Consider the following 13,921-nt stretch of genomic DNA (forward strand, 5'->3'; position numbering starts at 1 on the left):
AAAAAAAGTGGCGACACGAGCTAATTCCAGCTGCTGCACGCGAATTGCCTAAATGCAGTATACATAGCCTGGAATACGCTATGAGCCCTCGGGTTTATAATAAACTCCCGGACTATATTACAAGCGTGTCAAATTTTAACACTTTTTAATGTTAACTTAAAAGGTGGCTCATTCAGCGCTCGTTCTACTCATCATCATCAGCCGGAAAACGTCCACTGCTGGACAAAGGCCTCCCCCAAAAATTTCCACGACGATCGGTCCTGCGCTGCCCTCATCCAACGTATTCCGGCGATCTTGACCAGATCGTCGGTCCATCTTGTGGGGGGCCTGCCAACACTGCGTCTTCCGGTATGTGGTCGCCATTAGAGGACTTTACTGCCCCAACGGCCATCTGTCCGTCGAACTATGTGCCCTGCCCACTGCCACTTCAGTTTCGCAATCGTTTGGACTATGTCGGTTACTTTGGTTCTCCTACGGATCTCCTCATTTCTGATTCGATCTCGCAGGGAAATTCCGAGCATAGCCCTCTCCATTGCCCTCTGAGCGACCATGAGCTTTCTCATAAGGCCCATAGCGACCACGTCTGTGTACTGTAAGTCATCACTGGCAACACACACTGGTTGAAAACCTTCGTCTTCAGACACTGTAGTATTTGAGACGAGAAGATTTTACGGAACTTCTCGAACGCTGCTCATCCGAGTTGGATTTAACGAGTGATCTCCTTCTGGAAATTGGACCTGCCTAACTGGATTGTTTGTCCGAGGTAGACGTACTCGTCAACAAATTCGAGAGTACAGTTCCCAATTGTTATGGGAGTAGCGACATGGATATTTGATGTGATCTTCGTCTTGTCCATGTTCATTTTGAGCCCTACTCCTTGGGAAGCTGTATTGAGGCCATCGAGCTTAAGTCTTCCATGGTCTCTGCCATAATTGCGATATCGTATGCGAATCGAAGGTGAGTGATGTATTCGCCGTTGATGTTGATACCCAGTCCGTTCCAGTCCAGAAGGCTAAAGACATCTTCCAACGCAGCGGTGAACAGCTTAGGCGATATGACAATTGCCTTGGCTGACTCCCCGCTGCAGTCGGATAGGCTTCGAGATCTGGTCCTGAAGACGGACTGACATGGTGGCTTCTATACAAACACTTCAACGCTTCGATATATCGGTAATCAATATGGCACCTCTGGAGAGATTGAAGCACCGACCAGATCTCGATCAAATCAAAGGCTTTCTCATAGTCCACGAACGCCAAGCATACTGGCTGGTTATACACCTCTGTCTTCTGTATAACCTGCCGCAGCGTATGTATGTGGTCTATGGTGCTAAAGCCTTTTCGGAATCCGGCTTGTTCGGGAGGCTGGAAGTTGTCGAGCCTATGCACGAGACGATTCGTGATAACCCTTGAAAACAGCTTATATACATGGCTTAGAAGCGATATGGGCCTATAGTTCTTCAAAAGCATTTTATCGCCCTTTTTGAAGAACAGCGAAGATGACGAAATTGATAGTTTCTGGAGAGTACAGGGGTACCACCAGCTCTCAGAAGCTCAGCTGTAATTCCATCATCACCTGGCGCCTTGTTGTTTTAGGGCCATACTAATCTCGTTCAGGCTGACGTCTGGGATATCTTCGGTATTGTGTCGGTTAATTTGGCTCTTGGGTCTTCAGCCTTGTTGGCAACAGGTTCCCGTGCGGTCGTGTATAACTGTCCGTAAAACTTCTCTACTTCCCACAAAAGTTCGGGTTTAGACGGAACGACCCTACCGTCACCGGTCTTTAGCTTTGTCAGTTGGCTCTGCCCGATAGTCATATCTGGAATACTTTTGAGCCTTTGTTACGTTCTATGGCCGCCTTCACACAATCTGTATTGTGGCGGCGTATATCGCGAGTCAATGACTTGGAGATCTGTCTATTAAGCTGCCTATACTGGGAAGCATCGTCCGGGGACTGAAAGGTGATTTGGCGTCTTACATCCATCAATTCGAGGGTATAGTCTGAGATTTTTCCGATTCTTTTTGAACGGCTGACCTTGAAGAACTTAGACCCAGCCGTTTGGACAGTTGCCACGAACCTGTTGTAATACTCGTCCACGTCTACGCAGTCACCGAGGCATTCGAAGCGGTTTTGCAATTCGAGTTGAAAGTTTTCGGGGTTTTGGATCTGGATGAAGACTTCACCAGTTGAGACCGCTCCAGTTTTGGATTGATATTTAATGTGCCTCTTACTATGCGGTGATCACTCCCAGTTTTCACTGAGTTGATCACGGAGACATCATTGAATATACGGCTTTTGGTCGACATAATGAAGTCGATCTTATTTTTAGTGGTACCATCGGGGCTGATACAAGTCCATTTGCGTTGTTCTGGCTTCATGAAGAAGGAGTTCATCATATAGAGATCCTCCTTTTCCCCACTCTCAACTCATCGCCGCTACGTTTGCCCAGTTTTGCATTGAAGTCTCCCAATACAACGTTGAAGTGGGTCTTCGGAGTTTGAATGTCTGTTGAGATGTCCTCATACATGGCCTCCACCTCGTCGTTTGAGTGTATCGAAGTTGGAGCGTAAGCCCGAATGACCTTCAACGAATACCGTTCAGTAATTCTGAGTATTAGGTACGCTACCCTAGTCGACACACTCCCCACCTCAGTTACGTTAACCCGACACCACCCTGAGACAGTTGGTCACCCTCCCGAAAGTAGAGCATGTGTCCGAATTATGGAGTCCTCACCGTGTCTTCGGACCTCAGATAACCCCACGACATTCCATCGTAATCTGCTCACAGCTTCCTCCAGTTCCTCCAACTTCTCGTCGGTCCGCAGTCTCTTGACATTGTATGTTGCCAGGGCCAATGGTCTTCGTTTGTGGTAGCGATGCCGCACCCGGGGATTCTTAGCACCCCCTGCCCCGTAGCTTATGTGGCTGCTACCGTGGCCACCACGAGCGGGGTCGCCGGGGCCTTATTGTGTCTGTCATATTTTTGGAGGGTTTTAATAACAAAATAAAGTTCTGTTGATCTGATCGGAAGCATACATCACCATCATCACTAGTTAAAATCTAACAACGTTACATCTGTATAACTATTAGAAATTTTATTTTCTTTGGGTCATACAGGTATACTGTATATACAGTTAGATGGATCTATTTTATATTGAACTAACTTATCAGACAGACGATGCTTTGACCTATTCAATGAACTGTAAAACCATTCCCAAAACTATCGATTTGAAATTTATAATATTTTAAGGCCGGCAACGCTCTCTGGTCTATCGTTATAAATTTAAAACAGGTATTTAAGAGAGCTTATTGTAAGTTATCGGTGGTTGGTTGGCTACAAAGAGGCAGTAATAGCATGGAAATATTCACTTCATTAAACACTTTACCAAGCTTTGTAACTCTATTCGTTAGATCTCTTCCGTGTAGTTATTTTCTCGTTAAATATTACGTTTATCAATTCATTATAATATATGAAATACCTTTTCGTATGTTAATTTGATAATTTTAATGATATAATCAAAATAAAAAGCAATAATTCAAACGTAACGCAATGCTATGTATTGTGGGGCTGAAAATGTTATTTTTTGTAAATAAAATATTTTTAAGAAGGAAAGCTTTAGAAATAAGATTACTCAATCCCAAAAGGGTGTCTGGATTTGAACTGATTACCCTCAGAATCAAAAAATATTTCGTAAACCTTGCCTGCTTGTTCAATGTCACCTTAGGAGATTCTTTTTTCCAAAACTGTGTAAGGTATCAGAAATCTTTATGGCTTATAAGGACGGAAAAACCACACAACAATATGCCTCATACAGCTTTTCTTCATTCCCTTCAAAAGGGAATTTTGCCTTGTTAACGGCCTAAAAGCCTATGTAAGGTTATGTAACAGTTATGTTGAACAATATTATGATTGTTCGAATACACTGCTCAGCAACATTTTTCGATATATTTTGTTCATCAGGGTGTTGGCGAAAACAAAACGAAAAGATAATACAGTGACTAGCAAATTGCTTAATGATACTATGTTAAAGTTATTAAATTGGTTCAAAAAACAAGGAAACCACCAACATAATGTGCAAGAAACCGAGGCTAAGGTAATGCTAGATTTCAAAACTTTTTAATTTGTATTTTAGACTCTTTTTCTTGTCATTACCATAGATAGTAAATTAAGTGGGCCCCACATATCAGTAAGATGGAGTTCTGCAGCTCTTGCCATTAAAACTGCTCAGACTTGATATGAATAACATTTGTGGCGGAAGTTCATAGTATTTTTGTATTCCTAAAGAGGACTATTAGAACAATTCATAAAATGCGTCCAAGAGTAATATGCACCATCGATCAATATAGTCGAAATAATTTGAAAGTATGAAATATACCGTTTCGCCAATAATTCGTAATATTATTTATCTAACATATATATAAAATTCTAATGTCGTGGTGTTTGTAGTTAAACTCCTTCGAAACGGCTTGACCGAGATGAGAATTCATGAAATTTTGAGTGCATATTGGGTAGGTCTGAGAATCGGACAACATCTATTTTTCAACCCCCTAAATGTAAAGGGTGGTCCACGGCAAATTTATTTTTTTAATGTTTGTGACATTTTTTTAAAAATTTGTTTGATTATGAGTCAGCATTAAAAATACATACAACTTCAAATTTTCACCCATCTACGATCAACAGTTACTTTTGTATAGCGATTTTAATATCGGCAATACAACGTTTGCTGGGTCAGCTAGTAAATAATATATATTTCATACGACACAAATTGCCTACATTTAAGGGATGCCACGACATTGATGACATAAGTATGGCGAGTGTAGAATAGTGACGTGCGTACAGCGACCGATACGCCGTAACCAAAATATTTTTCATTTATGTCATGTATTTTGTTTTTAATAGAACATACTATGAAAATAAAAAATTGATTATGTGCTTCATCTAGAATAAATAATAAATAAATTTCGTTTATTTTTTAGTGGTTGAGACTTGTATTGGGAATATCTCGCAACTTCCTTAGCAGATACATTTTATTTAGTAAACAATATAGAAATAAACAGAAATGATAAAAAAACCAAATTTTACAATTTACAATTAATTGTGTGTGTGTGTGTGTGATAATGTAAGAATAGAGTAGCATGTATTGAAATTAAAATCGAAATACAATTTATAGTTTCGTTTTGATATCTTAAGTTATTAATATTGGCCTCTTATATATAAAAAAAAATATTACGCCAAAATCCATCCGCTCATCATGAATAATGCGCCGTCAATCAAGTCGAAATCATGAAACTTACCTTTAGATAATATTCTTTCTAGTTTTCTTTTTACCTTATAAGTTTTCTGCAATCTCGTTACGTAAAGGTTTTTATGACCGCACTTTTATGGATACCAAAGCAGAAGGACATAAATTATTATTATAATAAGTACAAGAAGAAAATTGTTGTATACTCTTTGGTGATCTGGTGAAAATACAGTATATATTTTTAGAAAGCATAAATTTATCCAATTTGGATTTTAGTAAAGACTTGAATTAATTGAAAATCACTCAACGTACTAATTTCCTTGATTCTTTAGCTGTGGAGTAGTGTGGATTTTTTTTAAATATTTTTATTAAAGTAGTCATTAAACAGGCCATAAATTAAAAGGGTCTAAACAATCACCATCCCTAACTCAAGTTGGTAAATATACCAGACCCAAGACAGCAATAATAATAATAGTCTTTATTAAAAGGTATAAACCCAATACAACGTATTTAAGTTAAAAATTAAAGAAAAATAAAAATTAATAATTCAAAATTGCCGATGACAATAAGCTTATCATAATTCACATTTTGTCGTCACTCGTCATGCAAATTGGTCGTAACTGTTTGGTACCTGTTGTATCAGGGCTATTTTTTATTCGCCTCCCTGTGCACTGAATCCCAGTGCTTGAAAATGGAACAGTTCAAATCCTCCGGCAATGTACTGAGAATCTCGTTACTAGAGGTACCGAGACGATTCCAAAAAGAAGCTGTTCGTGATCTTATGATTGCGAAGAAGTCTGGTACTCCAGCCTCAGCGGACATGTCTGTGGCAACTGTCATTGTATTGCATCCTGATGTTGCTGACAGCATGCCTGGTGAACTTGACCCAAAGTTGACATGTATAGAAACATAAACATTATGCTCTAAACAATGTCACCTTTACATCGTCACTACACTTTGCGAAGTGACGTGCCATCATGTTGCATCTAACAGCCAGAGCACGACAATCCATCTCTACATCTTCATTGTGAACGAGACCCTCCGTTAGTATATGTCCGAGATATCTGAACCAATTAACCCTTTCAAGCACATCTCTGTTGAGAAATACCGCTGGAATCGCCTTCGGATCTCTGCCTGAACGGAACACCATCGTAACTTTTTTCTTAACATTAACTTAAGGCCATATTCTGGTGTAATGCTCACATGTTGATACAAGCCTACGACGCGACGCCCCCTAATTGAGGGGCTGATAAGCACCATGTCATCTGCACAGCTGAAATTATTCATGCATGTGGACCCTGTGTGACAACCGATCTCGCTCCTCAGCTCCGCAATCAGGTCGTTTATGTACAGGCTAAAGAGGTCCGGAGAGGTTATCCCACCCTGACAAGCACCACATTCTAGCATGTACGCGCTAGATGTCGCGTCGTCCCATATTGCACTGTCAGTTTGGTTTCCGTACCAATTCCTCAACAGATTCACCGTTTTTTAGGCACATTAGAGGCATCCAGTTTCTCCCAAAGTAAATTATAATTTACAAGGTCAAAAAAACGACTTAAGTCCACAAAACACGCGTAAACTGACGTACCTCTGCTGATGTAGTGGTTCATTTAAACTTGGATGAATCAATCTTTCCAGTATCTTACCTAATACTGTGCCTAACGAGATCGGTCTATAGTTCTTGAGACTGGAAAGGTCACCCGTTTCATTCTTTGGTATAGGAACTACCACTATTCTCATAAGTTGTTTTGGCAGATAGCCAAAAGAAAATTTTATGAAGTAGGCGTTACTTTACGGAAATCCATAATTATCCAAATGATTTGAGTTTTCTATAGTGTTAATTCCGCCAATATTTGTCTTTAAACAATTCGACACGTGTTTCGCCTCTACACGAGGCATCTTCAGGACGTGTTGTCTCGCCTAAATCTGGTACGAAACTGAATTTCAGATTGGTGGAATTAACACTGAAGAAAACTCAAATCATTTGGAGATAGCCAAAATTTATGCAGACATTGTATAAGGTGGCTAGAGCCATATATAATGGCTCCCCCGCATATAAAACATGTTCTCAACTTAAGCCGTCTATTCCTGGAGATTTCCCCCTTCATTCGTCATCAGCAGTAAGATTTACATTGTCAGTTACATCTGTCTTTGTTAAATTAAGCATACATATAGCACGTGCTGGCAACGGATTGACCCTGAAGTGGTGTGAAAATGTGGCAATGGTAACTAGATGTGAGGCAATTAAAGTAATGATGATAAAAAATGATAAAAGATGGATGATATTGCAAAAGATGTTACATGCTTGTCATATTAATAGATTCAAGGCATTCAAGATCTCATTGGAAAAGTGAATATTCAAAGCTTTCATTATCAAAGCATTCGCACCCTACCACTTTCAGCTTAAGAACCAATTCGGTAGATACAGAAGATGACAACAGTGGTTAGGATAGGAATAATATTTTTTTTTAACATTATTGGTTGCAATAAGATACATTTGCTTCAATATTGATATTATTTATTTTTGCAGAAAAGTCAGCTATGACACGCCATTGAGTTTTCATTGTATTTGTTGAAAAGGTCGCGGAATTGGGTAAATTGAACCTAGTCCAATTTAAACCCCATAAAACTCAAGTTTGCGCGTTACTTACTAATAAAAAGCATGTATCGTATCACCGCTCTTCGACAACACCTCCTTTAAAGCCTCGCCTAGTATCGATATACTGGATCTTGAAATCACGAGCGGTCACCAAATTGGCTTCGAAGAAGCTGGGCATCAACGACAGAGCATATAGAGTATTGCTGTCATCTCTGGTCTGGCGCACACCAGTATCAAATCGATCCTTTGACCACGTTTTTATAAAGTGTATGTGTGCAGAACTCTTGCACTTAAATGTTTTTTTAGTATCCTTCTTATCTAAATAATTAAGCAAGTGTTTATTTGAAATAGAAATAGAAAAACACTTTATTAGCTTATTAAATACCAACTCTCTTTTAAGTAATGAAGTAAGAATTGCCGAAACAATTCTTCGCTTTTTATAAGGATCTTTCTTACCGCTCACTAAGATGTTTGCTAAACAAAAAGAAAAACAACAACATTTGAGGCAAGAAAACCACAAAAGCTTAAGACAATTAGTATGAGCATTCTTAGTGTATAAATTTAGAAATAGACGAAAATGATTTAGATTTTCATTCGTCGTTCATTAAATAACTATTATCTAAATTACTATATTTTGTTATAGTGTAAGTAAAATGTATTTAATTCTCTTATCGCCCTGTATGTTGAGTCAGCAGTTTCATTGTGTTGCTAATGGAAGCGAAGCATTATTCTTAATTGATTTCGCTCGTTTTGTTAACGGTGTGATTAAGCTTAATATGCCTGATCAAATTCTATTGGTCTTTTATGTGCGTAGGTTGTATGTAAATGATACTAAAGGGTCACATTGAACATCATACTTCTAAACGAAAAACCTAGTTCCTAATTACTTCGTATTCTTTATGTCCTAATCTTAGATCATTCATTTGTCTAGATAAACTACGGTGAAAACGCCGAAAAAAATTTAACTTAGAACTAGCCCCTATTTTGAGAAATTCACGCACACTAACACAAAGTGTCATACAAATCGCGAGTGTAATACGAAGCTTGTCACGTACACTTATCTAAAATTCCTGGCCTGTTTTTATCGGTTGTCTAACGGTAAGAGACGCTATCTAGACGTATAAATTATCTAAGGTCTAGCTAAACAAAGCTTATTCCATAGTTCGCATATGCTAGTTTTGCTACTAATTTCCTAAAAAATTATAAGTATTTGATTTAAGATAATCTTTTATAAAACCTATAAATATTGCAATTTATATCTGAGATTGGTGGCATCGTAAATTTTGTTTTATGTTAAAACACAATACATATTATTTAGTAGGTTCATATTTACGACTTGAACTCGTAACCTTTTGGGTACAATCGTTATATTTTAAGTTTCCATCATTAATCATAAAAAAGTACATTGAAGGCAAAACTCTTTTTATGCCTGTGGTGTTACGAAGAATTTAAGACAGTCATTTTAATTTACATGCTATTCAAAGATTTAATCGAGATTTTATCAACATAAATTATTTATGAAATAGAAGGATAGACATGCAAACGCACATACACACACTCACACAAGCAACCGTGCGCACTCCAGCAATTCACTGTTCATTTAAACAACTATATTATTTAGTTATGGTTTAGGAAGGGGAGTTCACTAATGGGTGGCTCCTTTGCACAGGATGCCGGCTAGATTATGGGTAACGCAACGGCGCCTATTTCTACCGTGAAGTAGTAATATGTAAACATTACTGTGTTTCGGTGTGAATTTACATATTACTGAGTTTATATCTTAAGTCTCAAGATGACAATTGTAGTACTGCTCAGATTTTTTTGAGTTTTTCAAGAATCCTGAGCGGCACTGCAGTGTAATGGGCGGGGCGAATCAATTACCTTCGGCTGAACGTCCTACTCGTCGCATCTCTAATTTTAATAAAAAAAAGAAAACTACAAAGTGCGAACGATTTTTTAAAGATCATTCATGTTGGAAAGGTCGGGTATTTAAGTTTTAAATTACTAACACTTTTTAAGTGAAACTTTCTTTTTGCGTGCTGAAAAAAATTTTGAGTGAGCTGTCACGCTCGGCTATGTAGCGAAGGTAGTCCGATAGAGTCACTGAGAGATCCTTTCGGAGATCAGTGTTGCATTTCCATTCACCTCGTCTTCATTGACGACCTGTATAGCCGAGTGGTTAGCGATCCTACCTACTAAGCTAGAGGTCCCGGGTTCGAATCCCGGTAGGTGCAAGCATTTACATGATGAATATGGATGTTTGTTGCCGAGTCATGGATGTTTAAATGTATTTATGTATGTTTATATGAATTTATGTATGTTTAAGTAAGTATATTCTATTAAATATATCATTGCCTTGTTACCCATAACACAGGCTATATATGCTTAACTTGGGACAAGATAATTAGTGTGAAAATTGTGTCAATATTATAATATTATTATTATTATAGAGATTTCACTGCTGACGTGTAATCTTAAGTAGCCTCCGTTTATTTAAATGATATGTGTAAATTAAAAATAAGGGTATACTACCATCAAATTAGAAGAAGCTGTTGTGATAACTATAAGATATTTGTTATCGAGTCATTGGGAGTTAATAATCACTAGGAATTTACATTAATATGATTCTTTATATAAATTTACGACGATACGACATGAGCATCTTTAAAAAAGCGCGTCCTCCTTTTTATACCTTTATCTTATGACTGTGTCTAATGTAAATAGCCTATTATATTTCCCATGAATCTATCATATACAAAAAATACGAGAACAATTTAATTTTATATCACTACCATGAATGCTTTAAACACATTTCTCGTTACCTGTCAAATAAATTCATCCCATATATTGAGATATAGCACGTTCCCTTGATGAGAGTTGGTAAGATACTCAATACTAAAACTCTGTACAGAACTATAGTTTAATTTATTGATTTAAATCGTCTTTACTTACGTTTTATCGGTGTTGGTACCGAATAGTTTTGGACCATTCGGAGGTCCTTCATTGTTCACGAGAGTGCCCTCGTCCAGTAATTTTTTTCACTCCACTCACACCCACACACAGACAGACTGACAACACCACATAAACAATCACAACCACACTTCACAAACAAACACACATACATACATTGCACTTTACATCACCTCACTCGCCGGCGAGGGTGTAATTTCTTTTGTCATAAGCCTATCGGACTAATTACTTACTTTATTTATTCAATATTCATTCAACTATCAGATCAAAGTCAAATCGTTAGGGATCTTCTCGCCTTCCCGCAAGCACACAGCTAGTCCGAGGTTCGAGTCTTCTTAAGAGACACCCCGCGTTGTGAGACTGTTGCGCAGTATTCGCGGCCTCCACAGCACATGTCCTTTGTCACTGGAAAAGCTTTCGAGCTACCAGCATAGGGGAGCTTTTTAGTTGGAAGGGGGGGAACCCGACGTATGGGTCCCATTTCGTGGTCTAAATATTCCTGGTCTCAACAAAAAACAAACCTTCATGAGGGTGAGTGTAGTGAGTTCGCGGAAAGGTTCACTTTGGCACTATAAATAAATAATGTAAATAATATCTCTTGATGCTTATATATTTATTATTATATTTTCAAAATATGTGTGACATTATCTTTATATGCTTCTATTATTTAAATCACGACGAGGTTATTGCATCGACGCGACGTATTTCTCAATATTCAACTAATAATACCTTGAGTATTTTCTTTGTGAAAACATTTTTCGAACGTGCTTAAAATTCCATGAACGACAACACTCTGTTATAATAAATTAAGTGACATTTAAGAAATTGTATCGAGGGAACATTAATATTTGAAGTCAACATTGCTTTCAATGAGAGACAAATGGACATAATATGACATGGGTACTTTCGTGAAATAGCTTAGACGGCTGACAACTTTTCTCTTATAACAAAAAGTGGGAGGCTCCTTTGCACAGGATGCCGACTAGATTATGGATACCACAACGGCGCCTATTTCTGCCGTGAAGCAGTAATGTTTAATGTAATTATTACTGTGTTACGGTCTGAAGGGCGCCGTAGCTAGTGAAATTACTTGGCAAATGAGACTTAACATGTTGTGTCTCAAGGTGACGAGCGCTGTTGTAGTGCTGCTCAGAATTTTTGGGGTTTTTCAAGAATCCTGAGCGGCACTGCATTGTTATGGGAAGGGCGCATCAATTACCATCAGCTGAACGTCCTGCTCGTCTCATTCCCTATTTTCATAAAAAAAAAGATTTAATTACTCGTACTTACCATAAGGAATGTCTTGATGGACACGTCATTCTTTCTTAAAAAAATATCGTCGGTGGAGAGAATAGGTAGAACTGTTGACTCTCTCGACGGTGACCACTGGTTCAAACCTCGCCTTCCACGCATCAATTATAATAAAATACCATTTAAATAATTAAAACGCGTGTAATTGTAACTGTGTTTTTACTTATGTGTTTTTGCGTAAAAGAGATATTTTTATTATTATTTAATTTAACCCGACGTTTATCTCAGCACGTTTTCAGGGTGACTTACACGCGTTTAAAGTATTTTATTTAGATGAGTAACACTCGCTTTAATCAAAGAAAATACTACGTTTGAATATGTTTTTCGAATCATATGCAAGTTTAATTAACGCTTTATTAGGTCGGTATGGCTCTTGTGATTTCTCTGGTGTTTAAAGTGAGAATGGGTGGTCATACCTTTATCACTATCAGGTGATCCATATGTAAACACATTCGTACTTCTCTTCTATAAAAAACAATGGGACAAGCTTAATATATAAAAATAAAATATAATGTCAAAGTCAAATAAACTTTATTCAATTAGGCTTAAATTAAGCGCTTTTGAATCACCACTTATTCACATATTGCTTTTAAATTACTGAATCTACAATATGTTCGGAAAAAGTAGAGTACATAAGAAGAACATACAAGAAAAACAACAGCCACTCTTTTCAATCAAATAGAGTATGTTACACTGGCTGTAATATACATAACAAATTAGTTTGTAAGGTGCTGCATTCAATATATGAAATGTGTTAGTTAAATACCAAATATTTAATAAAAAGTAATAAAGAATAAACTGTATAAATATAAATTATCGTATATTGGATGCATCAACCTTAAGAGCTTGAATTCATTGTTTATGTAAGGACGCATGTCCCGGGATAGCGTCGACGAGAACCGAAACAAACTTGAGTCTGAAATCGAGACTATGCTTTGCAAAGTCTCGGAATGGGGCCGACAAAATTTAGTCCAATTCAACCCCAAGAAGAAACAAGTTTGTGCGTTCACCACTAAAAAGTCTCCCTTTGTCGTATCCCCTCGATTCGAGATCACTCCTCTAACTGCCACAGCCTGTATTGGCATACTTGGCGTCGATATATCGAGCGACGTTCAGTTCCGTGGTCACTTGGAAGAGAAGACCAAACTGGCCTATAAAAAGCTTGGTGTACTCAGTAAGGCGAGACAGTACTTCACTAAAAGCCACCGCCTGCAACTTTATAAGGCGTTAATTCGGCCTCAAATGGAGTACTGTTCTCACCTCTGGGCGAGTGCTCCCCAGTACCAGCTTCTTCCATTTGACCGCATACAACGAAGAGCGGCTCGAATTATCGACGATCAAGTCATCTCCGATCGACTTGATTCTTTAGCATTGCGAGAGATGTGGGTTCTCTCTGCATCTTCTATCGCATTTATCACGGGGAGTGCTCAGAGGAGCTGTTCGGGTTGATTTCAGCGGCTGAATTCCACCACCGGACATTACGTGCAAAGTACCATCGGCATCACGTAGAAGTCTGGCATTCCACAACCGCGCGTATTGTTAGAAATTTCTTGCCTCGTACAGCCACTTTGTGGAATCAACTACCAGCGGCGGTCTTCCCGAACAGATACGACTTAGGGACCTTCTAGAAAAAGGCAGACTCCCACCTTAAAGGCCGGCAACGCATTTCATGGCACACCTGTTGTTGCGGATATCCATGGGCGGTTGCCTCACCTCTCCCCATACCATGAGCCTTTAGCCCGTTTGTCCCCTCTCTTATAAAAAAATACGCTTCATGAACATGATGTTCATCATTACTGTTC

At 38.4% G+C, this 13,921-nt stretch overlaps 1 protein-coding gene across 1 annotated transcript in view; it reads left to right on the plus strand.

Annotated features, from left to right (window-relative positions):
* Positions 1–13,921, plus strand: part of LOC126970836 (synaptotagmin-10-like) — a 62,068-nt gene that overhangs the window by 18,554 nt on the left and 29,593 nt on the right. The window lies entirely within an intron of this gene.

Source organism: Leptidea sinapis, chromosome 22 (assembly GCF_905404315.1).
Source record: "Leptidea sinapis chromosome 22, ilLepSina1.1, whole genome shotgun sequence".
In the NCBI taxonomy this organism is placed as follows: domain Eukaryota; kingdom Metazoa; phylum Arthropoda; class Insecta; order Lepidoptera; family Pieridae; genus Leptidea; species Leptidea sinapis.